Consider the following 6,772-nt stretch of genomic DNA (forward strand, 5'->3'; position numbering starts at 1 on the left):
TTTGCGTGTCAGAGTGTATTTTATGAAGTGATTTTATAGACTGATTCTAATAAAACATTCCACAGAAAACGTGTCCAATTTTTATTGGTAACAGAGATAAGGCTGTTAGAATATAAGCCGAACAAGTAGTCACAGCAGATGTTAAGCAAGGCAAAAGACCAAAATTCATTTCCATAAATTCCACGGCTCACAACAGCGTACTTTTAAATTCTCTCGACAGCTCCATTAACAGCTCTTCTGAGGTCGTCCGTCTCTTATGAGGGCAGCGCTAATCATAATGAAAACTATCTCTTGTGTTTACATTTTCTTTGTAGTCCTTCCCTTTCAAACATCTACCCACGAAAAAAATCTGAAGGGAGTAACGTCCTGGGACCTTGGTGGCCAAGAAACATGACCATTTTCAAGGAGTCACATTCTGCGAAGTGCTGTATGATGGCTACAATGTTCAGGACCCCCTCCATGCAGGATACTCATCCTTCCAGCAAAAGAACTTTAGCCAATAATGCCGGAAACAAGTTTTCAAGGAAGTCTAGATAACGGGGCTCTGTAACACGATGCGGTAACACAACAGGCCCCTTCAACTGATTGTCTGTCAAACCACACCACACGTTTACAGAGAAGCGTACTTGAAAATGTGTCTCCACGAGGGTGTACGTGTTTTCGTCAGAACGCCGATGTTAGATACGAGAATTATTGATACTGTCATGAGTAAGATTGACTTGATTTGTAAATAGTATTAACGTGAATATTCACCGTTTTACCATTACTCAGCGACAAAATTCCAATACTCTACCTTCATTTTCTTCTCAAAGACGTTGAATCCGATGTAAATAATAAGGATAGTTAAATGGCTCTGAGCACTATGGGACTTAATATCTGAGGTCATCAGTCTCCTAGAACTTAGAACTACTTAAACCTAACTAACCTAAGGACATCACACACATCCATGCCCGAGGCAGAATTCGAACCTGCGACCGTAGCGGTCGCGCGATTCCAGACTGAAGCGCCTAGAACCGCTTGGCCACAGCGATCTGCAATAAGGATAGTGGTCGTCCACATGTACAGTACTGTTACTATTAATCGTATGACAGTTACACACTACTATAGAGATACAAATGAAATACATACATAATTTACAAATTTACAGACATAGTATCTATATAGTTTGTCACATCTACTGCAATGCCCAAGCGGCCCAACGAGTTTCCAGATATGTGTCTGACAGTCTATCTTGGGGAGGCACAGGTGCACTTCCCAATGGTATTCTTTCTCCGCCTTTCTCCAATGCTTAATTCGGATGCTGTTGAGTGTACTTTTGAGAAAGCTATGAACCTCTGCTCTAGAGTACTTTGATACCATTCTTCCGTCGAAGCTTCCTGAGGATTGAAGTCATGTTCCACCAGGTTGCTAGCTGTTCTGAGTGGAGTATGTAGCTGAGTCTGTTAATTTGGGTAGCAGGTATGTCCTCATGAATTGGCAGCCGCTGGTTGTTGCAAATTTTGTTATATTCCCTCAAAAATTATTCTTTCTTCTAAGATTAGGCGGTGGAATTCGGCTCAGTGCAGATAGCCAGAATACTTGATTGAACTTGATTGTGTGTGTTTCATTTAGTTTCTTATCTACCGGCTTCGAGAAGATACTGTTTATCCAGACAGGGCTGCGGAACATTGTCACTGAGTGAATAAGGCCAAAGTCAGGTGACTGTATGGTCGAAGCTGCAGAACTCCATGTTCTAGCAGACTACTTTTCCAGAATAATTCTTGAGCTCAATTTGGCTGTAGTCTTTGTTAGGTGCTGTTTGAATGACAGTTATCAGTAAAAATAAAATATATGGTTCCAGAGAGCTCTTCAAGTCTCAAACCCAGGCATTAATGGTTTAATCAAATGAAACTATAAGGTTCCAGAGACTTTTTCAAGTCTGAAACATCTGTATTGAGACTTGCAAAGGTCTTTGTGTCTCTGGAACCAAGTAGTTTCATTTGATTAATACACATATGCCGTCGTTTTATACATGATCCCTCGGTTTATTCGATGCTGAGGGGCTATTCCAATGCAGTTGGAGAGTCTCTGCAATGCTGTGCGAGTTAAAGGGGAATACCAAGTGGGCTCAGGCGTGAATGGGAATTGGTATTGAGAACGGAGGCGTAGTGGTTAGCACATCTGTTTAGTGGGCATGACAACTGGATTTGCATCCCAGCCTTTGAACAAATTTTGCTTTATTGCTTCAATTTGCATATATACATTAAGTTCTGTTGAGTATAGCTCAAGGGCCAGGTGTAATATCCACTATATTCTTGTGTATGAAGACATTCTGTGTGTGTTCGTTGAGAACTATATCGTTACCAAAAGAATGTTTTCTACTTCAGTCACATTTTCGAGTTCAGATCAAGCCTGATTGCTCGGTATTGCACCAGTAAGACGCAGCTTGGTTAAAACACGAGAACACGTTCTTGAATCTGGTACTCTGTAGTTAGAAAAATTCTCTGTTCCCGTAGCAAAACCAGCGCAAAATACCACATTGGCATAATATGGAATTGGCCAACAAATCATAGTCATAATCGGATGATTCAAATTTGTAAGCTCAAATGCAACTCTACAACTAGGACATCAAAACGAAAATTACAGTCGATAAATAAGCCCATATCAGCTAGAGTAACAACATGAGAAACGGAAATTTATCAATGTAATCAGTCACATCTCTGTAACCAATACCAACTGTGCACATGTTGTACAGAATATTTTATTTGTATCATTCTATGCAATCAACTACTAAAATATTTCGTATTTCCTCTGAGCATTCTGCGTATGTGTCCTAGAGGATACTATCAAATCGTCGGCATCTCCACGAGGCTGTTGGCAGATGGTGATGTATGTAGAAAAGTTGCAACACTAGAAAATTGTAGCGAAATAGAGGGAGATCTGTAGAGGATCGACGTACGGCTCTGGGATTGGGAGTTGACACTCAACGTAAGAAAGAGAGTTGCTGTATGATTACACAGTTGCCAAACAAGCAGTCACGTCCAGTAAATATCTGACACCATGCGTACGGAGCGATTTAAAGTGGAACCATCACATAAAACTAATTGCCAAAAAGGCTTACATTCATAATGAGAGTAGACCAGTCACCAAGAAGGTTTTAGAACAGAGAGGTGTGCAGCAGGGACGACTGCTACCCCACCCATCTTTTCTGACAAAGAGAGGGTACCATAACAAAATCAATTTTACTTCTCGCGCGGTAGATTCAAACTACGAGGTGCATTCAAGTTCTAAGGCCTCCGATTTTTTTTCTAATTAACTACTCACCCGAAATCGATGAAACTGGCATTACTTCTCGACGTAATCGCCCTGCAGACGTACACATTTTTCGCAACGCTGACGCCATGATTCCATGGCAGCGGCGAAGGCTTCTTTAGGAGTCTGTTTTGACCACTGGAAAATCGCTGAGGCAATAGCAGCACGTCTGGTGAATGTGCGGCCACGGAGAGTGTGTTTCATTGTTGGAAAAAGCCAAAAGTCACTAGGAGCCAGGTCAGGTAAGCAGGGAGCATGAGGAATCACTTCAAAGTTGTGATCACGAAGAAACTGTTGCGTAACGTCAGCTCGATGCAGGGTGCGTTGTCTTGGTGAAACAGCACACGCGCAGCTCTTCCCGGACGTTTTTGTTGCAGTGCAGGAAGGAATTTGTTCTTCAAAACATTTTCGTACGATGCATCTGTTACCGTAATGCCCTTTGGAACGCAATGGGTAACGATTACGCCCTCGCAGTCCCAGAACATGGACACCATCATTTTTTCAGCACTGGCGGTTACCCGAAATTTTTTTGGTGGCGGTGAATCTGTGTGCTTCCATTGAGCTGACTGGCGCTTTGTTTCTGGATTGAAAAATGGCATCCACGTCTGATCCATTGCCACAACCGACGAAAAGAAAGTCCCATTCATGCTGTCGTTGCGTGTCAACATTGCTTGGCAACATGCCACACGGGCAGCCAAGTGGTCGTTCGTCAGCATTCGTGGCACCCACCTGGATGACACTTTTCGCATTTTCAGATCGTCATGCAGGATTGTGTGCACAGAACCCACAGAAATGCCAACTCTGGAGGCGATCTGTTCAACAGTCATTCGGCGATCCCCCAAACCAATTCTCTCCACTTTCTCGATCATGTCGTCAGACCAGCTTGTGCGAGCCCGAGGTTGTTTCGGTTTGTTGTCACACGATGTTCTGCCTTCATTAAACTGTCGCACCCACGAACGCACTTTCGACACATCCATAACTCCATCACCACATGTCTCCTTCAACTGTCGATGAATTTCAATTGGTTTCACACCACGCAAATTCAGAAAACGAATGATTGCACGCTGTTCAAGTAAGGAAAACGTCGCCATTTTAAGTATTTAAAACAGTTCTCATTCTCGCCACTGGCGGTAAAATTCTATCTGTCGTACGGTGCTGCCATCTCTGGGACGTATTGACAATGAACGCGGCCTCATTTAAAAACAATGCGCATGTTTCTATCTCTTTCCAGTCCGGAGAAAAAAAAATCGGAGGCCTTAGAACTTGAATGCACCTCGTATATGTAAATTTAAGAGTTATTTGCTATATAGCAAACGTCGATCTGATTAATATTCGGAAAGTTGGTGAAATCAATTGTCAATTAAGCTATACGAAACTAATTTTCCCTGGCAGTCAGATAATACCATAGGGTTGCTTAACCAGAAGATCGTTGTCTCGTGGGGGTGAAGTAATTTTCTGTGCCCTGGCTTAAATATCTCCAGTAATTTTTCAATAAGGCGAACAGCCACAAAGACTGTTCGAGTCGTTATTTTGAATTCATAACTATGGATTCTTCGTGGCTGAGGGACCTCAGTCTGCCACCACCCCCCTTTTCTACTAGCCGCCACGTCTCCAGGGAATACGAAACGTGAGACCAGGCTTTGTCGGCCGGAACAAACCTTAACCGTCACTTTGGTTAGGTAGGATACGGGTTTCTCTTTCTGCAGTAGACGCTCACTGGGTTGCAACACTCTCGGTAACAAAACTGACGGAAGAGGCCTTCTCGTCTTGATTTGCTTGTTGTTGTTACTTGGAGTATGTCCGTGGAGTTCAGTAGTGCAGAAGTGGCCGCCATTGGTGTGTCTTTGTGCTCGCTTACTCCTCTCAGTAGCAGCCATGGACCTTACAACTCCGGTTAGTACTGTTTCCCATTAAAGGTAATGCAACCGCTATATTGAGCCATCAGAAATGCAATGGTTTGCGTATTGATCGTAGGCGCGATGAAGCTAACCATGCTTGCGCAATAGTGCTTCGTACTGCCCCTGCCTGTGCTTTAGTCTATTCTTCCTCGTGGATAATAATCATTTCAATTTATCTCTCAGTGTAAAGTCCATCTCTCTCTATGATCAAACGCTGGACGTGTTAACAGAGGTTTGTTTATGTTGCATAATTGCTCCTTTTGCCTTTCCCTGCAGCAAGACGTTTACACTGTCAGGTTTGTGCTATTCCTATGTGCGTAGTACTCGATATTGTAACTGTAAAAGGCTACGTCGCATTTCCATTTTTGTTTGTGGAAATGTACGCAAAGTTTTATCAGATCTGTCCGACCTCTGGTTTGTAGAATGCCCCTGTTGCCTCCTACGACTCTTTAATTAATAATCAGAAACCTCTGCTAGAAGACTTGCCGCGGTGAAAACAAAGGTTCCCGTCAGATCACCGAAGTTGAGCGCTGTCGGGCGTGGCCGGCACTTGGATGGGTGACCGTCCGAGCCGCCATGCACTGTTGCGATTTTTTGGGGTGCACTCAGCCTCGTGATGCCAATTGAGGAGCTACTCGACCGAATAGTAGCGGCTCCGGTCAAAGAAAACCATCATAACGACCGGGAGAGGGGTGAGCTGACCACACGCCCTTCCTATCCGCATCCTCGGCTGAGGATGACACGGCGGTCGGATGATCCCGATGGGCTACTTGTGGCCTGAAGATGGAGTGCCTCTGCTAGAAGAGATGAGGTCCGCTGCTGGCCACTGTCAAGACAGCAGAAGATTATCAGGTAAGGTTAAAAGTGAGAATCGGAAGTCAGGCAGTCATTTTCATTTCTACCACTCCTATCGCCAAGTTCGTCCTTTTAACAGAGAAACACGAAGTACCAACATCTACTAGGTAGTTTAAAAATCAGAACATCTTTCTACCGTTACTTGAATATTGTTCATCATTGTGGGACCCATGCCTTACTGAAAATAGAAAAGATTAAATGAACAACAACGAACTTCGCCCCAGGTTCATTCAGCTTCTTCGAAAGCGTCACAGAAATGCTCAATGAACACAAGTGGAAGACGTTACGAGAGAGCCGTTATGAATAATTTACTATCTAAGTTCCGTCAGCGCTCTTTCATAGGAAAGTCAACCAGTCGATTGTTTCCTAATGCTCATATGTCGTCGGAATACCATGAAGTTAGAAGTAGACAACTTCAAGTTGATATTGAGACTTACCATGCACCATTCGCGACTGGAAGAGGAAAGGGGGAAGAGACAGTGATACACAAAGTACCTTCAGCCACACAGCATTTAGTGACCTGCAGAGTATAGATGCAGACGTAGTATATGTACATTCATGCTCATAAATTAAGGATAATTGCAGAATGTGGTGCCACACAACGTGGCACAACAAAAAACTGGCGCTAACAGCATAGGCACATAAGGAACACACACGACACAGATCTCTAAGTCCACGGCATTGGTGATAAGTTGAGAAAACCGTCCCGAAACACATGTGCTACAAAA

This window comes from Schistocerca cancellata, chromosome 7, assembly GCF_023864275.1.
Source record: "Schistocerca cancellata isolate TAMUIC-IGC-003103 chromosome 7, iqSchCanc2.1, whole genome shotgun sequence".
NCBI lineage: Eukaryota > Metazoa > Arthropoda > Insecta > Orthoptera > Acrididae > Schistocerca > Schistocerca cancellata.